The following is a 13,556-nucleotide window of genomic DNA, read 5'->3' as shown; positions in this document are numbered from 1 at the left end:
GTCAACAGAGTGTCGAGAATAGCAAATTTCAGGCGTTAACTCACACCACGGATGATGCTGTGATAGACGGCCTTGACTTAACGACGAGAGCAGCAGCGTTTTCACAGAGTTGTCAGTGACAAAAGACTAACAACACTGCGTGAAATAACCTCAGAAACCCACCTGGGACGTACGACACACGTATCCGGTAGGACAGTGTGGCGAAATTTGGCGTTGATCGGCTATGACAGCAGACGACCCACGCGAGTGGCTTTGCTGGCACCACGACATTGCCTGAAGCGCCTCTCTTGGGCTCGTGGCCATATCGGTTGGACGCTAGATGACTGCAAAACCGTGGCTTTGTCAGATGAGTCCCAAATTCAGCTGGTAAGAGTCGGTGTTAGGGTTCGAGTGTGGTGCATCCCTACGAAGCTATGGACCCAAGTTGTCGACAAGGCACCGTGCGAGCTGGTGGTGGCTCCATAATGGTGTGAGTTATATTTTCGTGATAAGGACTGGGTCCTCTGGTCCAGCTGAACCGACGATTGGTTATGTTCGGCTACTTGGAGATATTTTGCACTCATTCATGGGCTTCATGTTCCCAAACATGTCACTGGGCCACAATTGTTTGCAATTGGTGTGAAGAATTTCTGGACAATTCGAGCAAATGATTTGGCCACATATATCGCCCAACATGAATTCCATCGAATGTTTATGGGACATAATTGAGAGGTCAGCTGTACCACGCCAAGGAAACAGAGGTTCACCGCGATATTAGGAGCTATCCCATGACTTTCGAGGCCTCAGAATATAACTGTCACTTTCATAACAAATTATGCTCCATGCAGCACTTAAAGATTTCCCTCATCAGTCTCTTGCAGGTACAAATGATAATACTCCAAATTTTACACCGAGTCTGGTATATTTCTTCCTTAACTGGAAATCTGTACACTTATGAAATGAGCTCACTTTATATGCACAAAGTATGCAAATCATGAAGATAATAATTAATAAAAGCAGGCAATGAAATCGGTGACTTAAATGGTAAAATGGCGGATAATTGTGGAACTTAAAACATAAAACAAAGGGTTGGTGATGATAATAAAATACACAAGAAGCAGACAAGTAAAATAATAAACAGACAATTAGAAAACACGGCGACAGTCTGGTTTCTGTTCGCAAGAGATATAAAAATCACACCCAGTGACAGCATTATTTCTGTTCGCAACACTTTGGAAAGACCCACAACACTGAACACTCACTTGAACACTGCACTAAAAAGTTGGCACAAATATGACACACTACAGCCGAGGGCAGATGGCGGGAACCTGGAGAGATGATGGGAAAAGAAAAGGGGGGAAGGAGAGGAAAAATGAAGTGGGGGGAGGGGGGGGAGCCGATGGAGGACGAGGACTCATAAGAGGGGGGGGGGGGGGCTGGACGGACACAAGAGGGAGTGGGGAAAGGCAGAGGAGGGGAATGCAAAAGGACTTAGGGGGGGGGGAGGGAGGCAGAGAGAGGATACGCTGGGAAAAAACGGGAGGGGGAGATGAGGATCAGAGTTGATAGGAGGGATAAATGGAGGGAGAGAATTGACGGAAGCCACTTTGGGAAAGGAGATGAAGGGTGTAGAGATGGAGGGTAGGGGGCACACCACAGTGAAGGCGCGGCAGAGGGCGGGGGTTGGAGAGGAGAGGAGCAACCAGGGGGTGAGGGGGAGGTGATCATTTATACTTTTTACCTACATTACAAATATATGAAGACCTGTTACACAATGGCGATAGTTTTATGGACTTTCGTGCAACGATTATCTGCGAAAATTAGATGTTAGCTCTTTGAAAGCTCATATCGATACTTAAAAAATAAATATGTTCGCAGAAAAAAAGCATTGGAGGTAATCGCAACATATCGACTTTACACATATGGAATCCGTAGCTTGTGGGCAGAGACATCTGTGAACCATACAGCTAACCGCCATGGCGTAGGGAATTCAACATAGAGATGAAAGTACTACCCTGAACGTTGAGAAATGGTGGACACTTCTGAACAATAAATCAAGTCGGACAATAAATGTCAGTATTGCACAGTAGCGAGATCGGTTTTAATTTGTCGAAAGTCTGACGTGGACGACAGATTTCTGCCGATCCACAGGTTTGAAAGTTGGGTTGAGAAGCATAATTCATGTGTAAAATCGATCTTGCTTCCTTCTTTAGGATCGGTTGGTAATGAATTTAAAGCGATTATAACTCTGTATGTGAGATCTAGTTTAGATACGATCAATATAACAAGGAGAGAGCACTTCTTTTTTTAAAATTGTGGTGGCAGTTATTCAACAGAGAATTTTTTTTTTTTAATTATTTTGATCGTTGATATCTTGGGGTTTTGTACTTTGTAAGGCACTAAATTGCTGGGACTAGTGGCTACTTCTGTTCGTGCGTGATAAAAAAAAAATAAACTAGAACTCGGGTTAAATGTAAGTGCGGGCTACTGAAGTACAGCGTGAGACACCCTCTTAACCTCCCTGAATTACAAAACATAGTACAGCCTAATCCAGTTAGACAGTAATGAAGATGAGCTAATCTCATTCTGTAGTTACGTAATATCAACCGTTGCGTCAAAGAAAAAGAATCAAAGCAAAGATTATTTTGTACTAAGAACACATAAAAATGTTTTTTTTGTGGTTCCGATCACTGCACTACAACGGAACAAAGTAAAATTAGCACTGTGCACTTGTAGACGTTAATAGCACATTCGAGCTGTGCATGAGAGAGCCCCGCATTACCGCCAACTTTTATATTGTTTGTTATGAAAATCAAACAAGCAGAAGTCCAATTCCACTTTAGTTTGCTTTTGCAATACTAATGCATCTAATGAAGATAAAGATAAGACAGAGTAATGAAAAGTAATGTCCCCGAATTTTTTATGTGAAAGCTCTCAAAGCTTTTCAAATACAGGTATAACAAACTTTATTAACATTTTACAACTTTATTTCTCACGTCTACATATTTATTTGTCATTATAGACATCCAGGTGACGAATACAGCTCGTTGATAGGAGGTTCTGGTTGATACGGTGACTGCAGAATGTTTGATTTTGTTGATGGAGCCACAAACTTACCTCTGCTTGCACCGCTTCATCATTATCAAAGTGAAGTCCTTGAAGACATTTTTCAAGTTTTGGAAACAGGTCAGGGGTCAATAAAGTAAAATGGAAAGATGACTATAGGACAATATCAACAGCAGCAGAAAATGGTATAACGAGAGTAGGATTCGTTATGAATATGAAGGCAGGCAGAGAGTGAGTAACTGTGAACAGTTCAGTCATAGGGTTGTCCTCATCAGAATCAATAGAAAACCAACAGCGACAACAATAGTTCACATATACATACCGACGTCGCAAGCTGAGGATGAAGAGATAGAGGAAGAACATGAGGACCTTGAAAGGGTAACAGAGTACTTAAAGCGAGATGAAAATCTAATAGGCATGGAGGACTGGAATGCGGTTGTAGGGAAAGGAACAGAAGGAAAGGTTACAGGAGAATGTGAGTTTGAGACAAAGAATGAGAGAGGAGAAAGAGTAATTGAGTTCTTTAATAAATTTCGGACAGTAATAGCGAATACTGTGCTCAAGAATCACAAGATGAGGAGGTATACAGGGAAAAGGCCGGATGATGCGAGAAGATTTCAGTTAGAATACATCAAGGTCAGACAGAGATTCCGAAATCAGGTACTGGGTTTTAAGGCGTACCCAGGAGCAGATATAGACTCATATGACAACGTAGTAATGATGAAGAGTAGACTGAAGTTTAAAAGATAAGTCAGGAAGAACCAGTAGGCAAAGAACAGGAATATGGAAGTAATAGGGAATGAAGAGATACGCTTGAAGCTCTCTAAGGCATTATATACAGCAATAAGGAACAGTTCAGTAGGCAATAAAGTTGAAGAGAAATGGACATCTCTAAAAATTGCAGTCAAAGAAGTTGGAAGGAAAAACATAGGTACAAAGAAGGTAACCATGCGTAACAGAAAAAATACTTCAGTTGATCTATGAAAGAAGGAAGTACAAAAATGTTGAGGGAAATTCAGGAATATAGGAATAGAAGTCGATGAGGAATGAAATAAATAGAAAGTGCACGGAAGCTAAGACGAAATGACTGCATGAAAAATATGAAGAAATCGAAGAAGAAATGATTGTCAGAAGGACTAACTCAGGATACAGGAAAGTCAAAACAATCTTCGGTGAAATTAAAAGCAAAGATGGTAACGTTAAGAGCGTAACGCGAATACCACTGTTAAAGGCAGAGGAGAGAGCAGATAGATGGAATTTAAGACTTCTATGAGGTGATAAAAGAAGAAAGAAGAGTCGATTTAGAAGAGATAGGGGATCCAGTATTTAGAATCAGAATTTAAGAGAGCTTTGGAGGACTTAATATCAAATAAGACAGAAGGGGTAGATAACATTCCATCAGAATTTGTAAAATCATTGGGGGAAGTGGCAACAAAACGATTATTCACCTTGGTGTGTAGAATGTATGAGCCTGGCGACATACCATCTGACTTTGAAACATATAATCCACACAATTCCGAAGACTTCATGAAATGACAAGTGCAAGAACTATCGTACAATCAGCTTAGCGCCTCATGCATCCAAGTTGCTGACAAGAATAATGTACTGCAGAATGGAAAAGAAAATTGAGGATGTGTAAGACGACGATCAGTTTGGCATTAGGAGAGGTATAGGCACCGGAGGGGCAATTCTGACGTTGCGGTTGATAATGGAAGAGGGACTTAAGAAAAATCAAGGCACGTTCATAGGATTTGTAGACCTGGAAAAAGTGTTGGACAATGTAAAATGGTTCAAGGTGTTTGAGATTCTGAGAAAAACGTGTATAAGCTATAGAGAAAGACGGGTAATATAGAATATGTACAAGACCCAAAGGGGAATAATAATAGTGGACGACCAAGAACGAAGTGCTAGGATCAAAAAGGGTGTAAGGCAGGAATATAGTCCTTCGCCCCACTGTTCAGTCTGTACATCGAAGGAGCAATGATGGAAAGGTTCAGTAGTGAAATTAAAATTCGATACGATTCGTTGATGACATTGCTATCGTGAATGAAAGGGAAGAAGAACTACATGATGTGCTGAATGGAATGAACAGTCTAATGAGTACATTATAGAATTGAGAGTAAACCGAAGAAAGACGAAAGTAATGAGAAGTAGCAGAAATGAGAACAGCGAGAAACTTAACATCAGGATTGATCGTCACGAAGTTGATGAAGCTAAGGAATTCTGCTACTTAGGCAGCAAAATAACCGATGACGGACGGAGCAAGGAGGATATCAAAAGCAGAATATCATTGGCGAAAAGGGCATTCGTGCCCAAGAGAAGTCTATTAATATCAAACATAAATCTTAATTTGAGGAAGAAATTTCTGAGAATGTTCGTTTGGAGTACAGCATTGTATGGTAGTGAAACACGGACTGTGGGAAAACCGGAACAGAAGAGAATCGAAGCATTTGAGATCTGCTGTTACAGACGAATGTTGAAAATTAGGTGGACTGATAAGGTAAGGAACGAAGAGGTTCTTCGCAGAATTGGAGAGGAAATGAATGTGTGTAAAACGCTGACAAGGGGAAGGGACAGGATTGTGGGACATCCGTTAAGACGTCAAGGAATGACTTCCATGGTGCTAGAGGGAGCTGAAGAAGGCAAAAGCTTTAGAGGAAGTCAGAGACTGGAATACATCCAGCAAATAACTGAGGAGGTCGCGGGCCGCATCAAACCAGTCAGAAGACCGATAACTAAAAAAAAAAAGAAAGGACGATGATCATGGTAGTGAACCCAAGGCCCCAAATCGTTGCAGATGTCGCAGCGCTCGTGTGTGAAGCTCGATTACAACACGCTGTCTCTCATGCGACGACGGAGCCCTCTATCGGCGGCTTGCGCAAATTTGTAGACATGAAGAACGAAGATGCAGAATGTTTAAAAAAGTATGGTTTATTTAAAAAGCTTTAAGATTTTCACATAAAAAATCCGGAGGCATTACTTTTCAGCCCACCATTGCAAATAACAGGAGGTAAGTTAGTTGCTGAATGGTTTGATATTACGTTCCTTTGTTATGACTTGTTACAGAATATATACTTTCGCTCTAATGTCGACGGGGCATTAAATTCCTAATAAATATTTTCATTCATTTTCTTCTTCCAGTTATCTTCGTACCTGAGGAAAATGTTTGTATATTGTATTTGCAGACAAGCATATTCTTTGACTCGCAGTGCAACTTAGGTGGCGAATCGTTACTGGTGAGTTTGTTGCGAAATACCGGCGAGATTTGCTACTGCACGGTCATTCCAAGACACGCGATGTTGAGCCTGATCCATTCTTCTCAAGAAGGGGAGTATATTTCCGCTAGTGATCTTCGCTGTACTCGTATCTTCGACAACTTTAGAGACGCCATGGCGAGGAAGAATATGGATTTTATTGCTGGTCGTTTCACTCGCAGCAGTTTAAGCTGTCCTCTTAAATTTTTTCCTAACTACACACTATGAAATCACCACATATACGGAAATAAACAGGAAGTGTAAATAATATCGAATATTGCAGAACGGGATACTAGACTCGTAAGCGCCAGAACGCGTTAAAACCGCTAAGGTGATAAAAGAAAGGGGTATAATGGGACATAAATCTACTTTCTTCGACTCTGTAATCCAAGTCTTTATCTGTTACACTACGCTGAAGACAAGCGTTCTTCGTCTTTTGTGTCGGCTATCATCGTATCTCTTGAAGGCTTCTATAGTTATAAATCACTGTGTACTATTTAGGGCCGTTAATCACTTTTTTCGGGTCGGTAACTATTAGCCTAGAATACAGTACCGATTACATTGTAAACTGGTAGTATTGTTACTATTCCGTGTCATCTTCGCCGCTGGGAGCTTTCTTGTGGTTTTTGATCTATTGCCGATTTTGGAGTTCGAAGATGAGCGATGAGGCAGATTAACCATACGCCGAATCCGCATGTCATACCCGTTTTCGCACAGAAAAAGCAAACAAAGCAATAAACCCAGCACTATATTGATAGACTACGCCGATAGCGATCGAAGAAATGGCAGTAGCTATCGTCGTTCTTCGACATGTATCGATTCCTCTACTTGTGACAGCCGCTATGCCGACTACCTTTGTGAGTCACGCACATAAAATAGTAATGGAGGTTTGAGGGAGTCATACCTAGCGCCGTAGGTAGTCGCCGATGTGGTACACGCCTTGAATTACTAGTATTTTTTAAAACAGAAATAAAATGCAAATATGTAGTTCAATTAAGAGGATATTTGATAAATAATACTCGTGTGCTGGTACTAGCGACTTCATGGTATTTGATACGTACGATGTGCGTCGACAATATCTTAAAACTGTGTGTTTTTTGAATATCCCATCTTCGTACACTCCCCATTTCTACATTTCATCAGATATTTGCGCATTCACTGCGGAACGACTCATCACGCGAGATGTTCTCCATCTACAGCCATACTCTGCAACGTACTGCGAAGTGCATAATAGAGAGCACTTCCGTTTGCATCGTTATTGCTGTTTCTTCCCGCTCCATTCACGTATGGAGCGAGGGGGGAATTATTGTTTAAACGCCTCTATGAGCGTTGTAATAATTAGCCTAATCTTATATTCGCGATCCATACGGGAACTATACGTAGGGCGTCGTGGCACATTCCTAAATTCATCAGCTACATCTGGTTCTTGGACCTTTGTAAATAGGTTTTCTCGGTATAATTTGCACCTATCTTCAAACGTTTGTCAGTTTAGTTTCTTTAGCATCTTCATGACACTGTCCCATGGACCGAACAAATTAGTGGTCATTCGTCCTGCCCCTCTCCGTATGCATTCAATATCCCCCGTTAGTACTATTTGGTATGGGTCCTACACATATGAGCTATGTAATAGGGTGGATCCCACGAATGTTGTATTAGCGGTCTCCTTTTTAGACCAATAGCATTTGCCTGCTGTTCTACTAACAAACTGAAGTGTGCCACATTCTTTACCGACGACTGCGCCTATGTGATCATTCCACTTCATAGCCCTACAAGTTGTGACGCCCTGGTATTTTTATGAGTTGGCTGATTACAACTGTGACTCGCTGATATTGTAGTCATAGGATAAAGTTCAGTATTTCCGTTACTCTTCATCTGGAGGCCTCATCCCTCTACTGCTGAGCACTATCTGCAGTTTCAAAATGTGATGCATGATTTTTAGGCACGAAAAAGTAACAACTACTGCATCGTTTTGTGGGATGAAGCGATGAGCGCCATAACGATTCTATGAACGGCTTCTAGCATCGAGCTTAACGTATGTCTCCGAACTTTTTATATGAAAACTCTTAAGGCTTTTTAAACAAAACAACATTTATTAATATTTCACGTGTTTATTCTTTATGTCTACGTATTTATTTCTGAACATAGTCATCCTAGCGACGCACAAATTTCTCCCAACGAAAGATCTGATTGTTGCTATCGTCGCTGTAGAATGTCTGACTTTGTTGATGGAGCCACAGCCTCACTTCTACCGGCAAAGTAGTTTTTTAAGTTTTGGAAACAGATGAAAATCGGATGGGACCAAGTCGCGATTGTATGGAGGACGATCGATGACAGAGAGCCCAAAGCGTCGGATTGCTGCAGATGTCGCGGCGCTTTTGTGTGGTCTGATGTTGTCATATTGAAGGAGAGAGTGCTCCGGGTCTGGACGAGCTCTTTGAATTCAAAACCTGGCTACAGCACGCTTTTTCTCACACAGCGACATATTTAAGTTACAAACCACCATGTTACATGCTACAATTCGGAGCTCTGTAGCGGCAGAGAGCTGAAAATATGTAGACACGAAGAAGAAAGACGTAGAAGTTAATACTATTGTTTAAAAAAACCTTTAAGAGTTTTTACATAAGAAATTGGAGGCCCTACTCTTTAGCATGCCCTCGTTTACAGTAAAACTCGGTTCAAGGCGCTTCAGTCTGGAACCGCGCGACCGCTACGGTTTCAGGTTAGAATCCTGCCTCGGGCATGGATGTGCGTGATGTCCTTAGGCTAGTTAGGTTTAAGTAGTTCTAAGTTCTAGGGGACTGATGACCTCATATGTTAAGTCCTGTAGTGCTCAGAGCCATTTGAACCAGTTTTGAACAGTAAATCTGCAATTGGAAATAGGCGATGGTGAAAAACTGTTTACTTCTATTTCAGCTGGAGTACGACTGGTAGACAGAGCACTGTAAGAGATAAGTCGAAGCAAGGTACTTGTAGGTGACATTCCTTCATTGAGATCCTCGGGAGCTATGTCAAAACCATTGCACTAGGTGTGCAAGATATATGAAACGGACGAAATACCCTTAGACATGAAGCAGAATGTAGTAACCGCAATGGTACAGAAGGCTGGTGCTGAGAAATGTGAATGTTATCGAATCATCAGTTAAAAATACATGGCTGAAAATATTAGCACGAATTATTTGTGGAAGAATAGGGAGCATGGTAGAAGGCGACTTCAAGTACCGGAGACGTTCGCGAACCCGTGAAAAAGTATTGAGCCCACAACCTATCATTAAAGTAGACTCAAGACTAGGAAACCAAATTACGAGTATATAACATTTCTAGATTTTGAGAAAGCTTTTGATAATGTTGACTGAAATATATTCTTTGAAATTCTGATAGAAAATATAGGTAGCGGAACATTATACACAACTTTTTCAGTAAACAGACTGTGGTTCTAAGAGTCGAGGGGCATGAAAGAGGAGCCGTCGTTGAGTGGTAGCCTGAGTGATAATCTCTCTCCTTCGTTTTTCAGTTTGTGCAGTTGGCAAGAAGTAAAGAAAACTAAAGAGAAATTTTGAAACTGAATTAAGGTGAAACGGCAAAATATTGAGGTTTCTCTATGACATTGTCATTCTCTCAGAGATGGCAAAACACTTGGAAGACAGCTCAGTGGAATGGATAGTTTCTTCTAAAGAAGTTATAAGATGAGCGTCAACAATAGTAAGACAGGGGGTAATGGGATACAGTCGAATTAAATTGTTCAAATGGCTCTGAGCACTACGGGAGTTAACGTCTGAGGTCATCAGTCCCCTAGAACTTAGAACTACTTAAACCTAACTAAAAAAAGGACATCACACACATCCATGCCCGAGGCAGGATTCGAACCTGCGACCGTAGCGGTCGAATTAAATCTTGCAAAGCTAAGAGAATGGTTTTAGGGAACAAGCTGCTAAAACTAGTAGATGAGTCTTGTTACTTGGGCAGCAAAATAACTGATAATGTCCAACTTAGAGAGGAAGTAAAATGCGGACTGGCTGTAGGACAATATGCATTTTTGAAAAAGAGAAATCTGTCAACATCTAATAAAAATGTAAGTGTCACGAGGTAGTTCCTCAAGATATCTGTCGGGAATGCAGCTTTTAAGGAAGTGAAAAGTGGAAGATAAACAGTTCAGATAACACGAGAATAGAAGCAATGTGCTGCTACAGATGAATACTGAAGTTGATATGGGCAGACTGAGTAAATATTGAGGAGGTACTGATTGAAATTATAGAATTGTGGGAAAAAAGAAATTTGTGGCTCAACTTGACTGAAAGAAGGGATCAGTACATAGGACACATTTTGCATTTTACCCTATTTTTGCAAACGGTGTCAGCGACAGTGACATGGAATGGCATGTGGCTAACGTACGTATCTCCTGGCTGTTGCCTTTTCAAAACGATAGCTGCCACTTGTTACTCAGAAGGCCCTTCAGTTTTCCTCAAGTGGCTGAGTGCATCCTATTTCAGTCTTCCTGCCGAAGGAAGCGCCTTCGAAGTAGCAGGAAAAGAACGCAGTTCAACCGGGCAGTAGTCAAACACGGTGATCACTCAGCTATGCAGGCGGACGGAAAAAGAGCGAACTTTCCATCTTACTTCCCACTTTTTTTGATTCTACATTGTATACAGCGATCGAAAAACCGAAACAACCGTATCTAGAAGGATGAAATCCGCAAGAACTTGTGTGTTGAGCTATCAATATTCATCTACTAAAAGCTTATGTGCTGGGTGTATAGATGCCTTTGTGACTGGATCTCGCGTAGTTTTCCTTGAATGTACCTTGCAGGATGTCCCGGGACATGTGCTTCTTCTGACAATTCATAAGTTTCTGTTGTTTCAACGTGACGAACCATTTGCACATTTTGCACACCCTGTTAGGCCGACATGTTCCATGGCCGTCTTCGTCAATGGATATGAAGTCAATCGGTTTTTTTTGTTTTGGGGGAATGGGGAGTGTGTAGTGTGAAGAACTTAGATTACGAGAATCAATCTGTTTCTCAGGACTATCACAAATGCTAAAGTTGCGCGCCTATATTCTAAAATTCTAGTAATAGCGCGGAAGTCCTCGATGAAGTCTGTTACATTCGTACACTGGACTTTTACGCAGCTGCTTAATGAAACATTTCCTTAAGCTGTAATAAAAGTGTACCTGGTATACCAGAGCGTCGTTACATGATGCCTGTAATTTGGTTATAAATTTTGAGTATCTGTTCTTGTATACATAACGTTAAATTTGTCAAAATGTAATGATCTGATGACTGATTTATTTTTTACATCACTGTCCAATTTACAGGGACCCAAAATCCTCATACACCCAACAAACTGCCATAAAACTATTCATCAGTGGAATGTATTGTATCAGCAGACCTAACGAGCAGTCCTCAACGACATCTGAAGTGTTACTGGTAGCCTTCACACTTACCAATTACATGTTGGAAGTGATATACAAATATCCGATGCCCAACAGAATGACGGAACTTTTTATGGCTCTTGAACTAAAGCAGATTTCAGTATTATTATGAGTTCTTCAGTTGCCTCAAGAGCACCTGAAAGTCTGATTGAAAATATAGAAATATGGTTTCGAAAACAAACCATCACTAAAAAGTCAGTGGGTTATTACGTATATAGCAGGAAATATGGAATACGCAAGTTCTTGCACAAAATGTAACAACAATTGGAAACACTAATAGAAACCAAGAGATTTAATTTTCTGAAAAAAATATCTCGTACTTGAGTACAACATTAACCATATTTTTATTATAAATGTCGCTGCTATCGATATATCAATTGAAATTCTTAAAATTATTAATATAATAAGACAGTTTTGATTTCATTAATGTTTCAATGATTGTTACCATTATCCTTAAATAAAAATAAGACGGATAATATGAGTATCGTAAGGTCACCCCTGCAGTCCCTCATTCTTTTCACAGTAATGTTGGTGCTGTAACGCAAGAAATCTTAAGAGACTACTTTGTTACAAGAGAAATGATGAGTAATAGCGACATTCGATTTTCAAAAGTGCGACTTGTTCTTCACATGTGTTATAGGTGAGACAATAAAGTAACATTTGCCACAATAATCATTTGAAAACTCGTATCATTTTTCTGACACTGAATTGTATTTAAGCATCCTAAAGCGAATATATTTATCAAGTGAATAACGTAAACCATGAAGTAACATTCTATAGTGAGAGAAAGGTAAACCACTGGAGTATAGCTACCCCTAGGAAATCACTTTTAGTTTGTCACTTGTGTACTGAAGAATGAGTGGCGAAACAAAGCTTAACATGAAATACATTGGAAGCTACAAAACAATTAGTCTACTTTTAGTACCGCTCGTCTTTCCCTGAAGTTCACAAACGCACCACACAAAGTTTTACAAGTAGTTTACAAGAACATTTTTTTTTTATTTCATATGAGCGTTTCTGGAGGTTAGACTGCAATTAAGTACAGAGTTCAGTTTTACACATCATTATTACAGTTTTGTTGACACGCAAAGTCGCATCTGTTCCGATGATTGCAATTACCCATACTATTAATATTTTGTGTAATATTATTGGTTTGTATTTCATTACAATTTTTAATTGTGTTCGTATGTCTATTGTAAGCCTTTTACACTACCTATTATTGGAAGAACTCTTTTATAAATTGATTCTAATTTAGTTATAAACACTAGCGTGTTACAATCCCTGTGCCTTATGAATACAAGAGAACTTGGTTGTTGTTGTTGTTGTTGTGGTCTTCAGTCCTGAGACTGGTTTGATGCAGCTCTCCATGCTACCCTATCCTGTGCAAGCTTCTTCATCTCCCAGTACTTACTGCAACCTACATCCTTCTGAATCTGCTTAGTGTATTCATCTCTTGGTCTCCCTCTACGAGTTTTACCCTCCACGCTGCCCTCCAATACTAAATTTGTGATCCCTTGATACTTCAGAACATGTCCTACTAATCGGTTCCTTCTTTTTGTCAAGTTGTGCCACAAACTCCTCCCCAATTCTATTCAATACTTTATCATTAGTTATGTGATCTACCCATCTAATCTTCAGTATTCTTCTGTAGCACCACATTTCGAACGCTTCTATTCTCTTCTTGTCCAAACTATTTATCGTCCATGTTTCACTTCCATACATGGCTACAATCCATACAAATACTTTCAGAAATGACTTCCTGACAATCTATACTCGATGTTAACAAATTTCTCTTCTTCAGAAACGCTTTCCTTGCCATTGCCAATCTAC

The 13,556-nt window shown here is 40.3% G+C and overlaps 1 protein-coding gene across 1 annotated transcript in view; it reads right to left on the bottom strand.

Moving 5' to 3' along the window:
- Positions 1-13,556, bottom strand: part of LOC124795361 (regulator of G-protein signaling 11) — a gene marked incomplete at its 3' end in the record, with an annotated part of 224,942 nt that overhangs the window by 26,361 nt on the left and 185,025 nt on the right. The window lies entirely within an intron of this gene.

Source organism: Schistocerca piceifrons, chromosome 1, assembly GCF_021461385.2.
Source record: "Schistocerca piceifrons isolate TAMUIC-IGC-003096 chromosome 1, iqSchPice1.1, whole genome shotgun sequence".
Taxonomy (NCBI): Eukaryota; Metazoa; Arthropoda; class Insecta; order Orthoptera; family Acrididae; genus Schistocerca; species Schistocerca piceifrons.
Note: the sequence above shows the minus strand (reverse complement) of the source record. Positions and strands in the feature narration are given on the sequence as shown.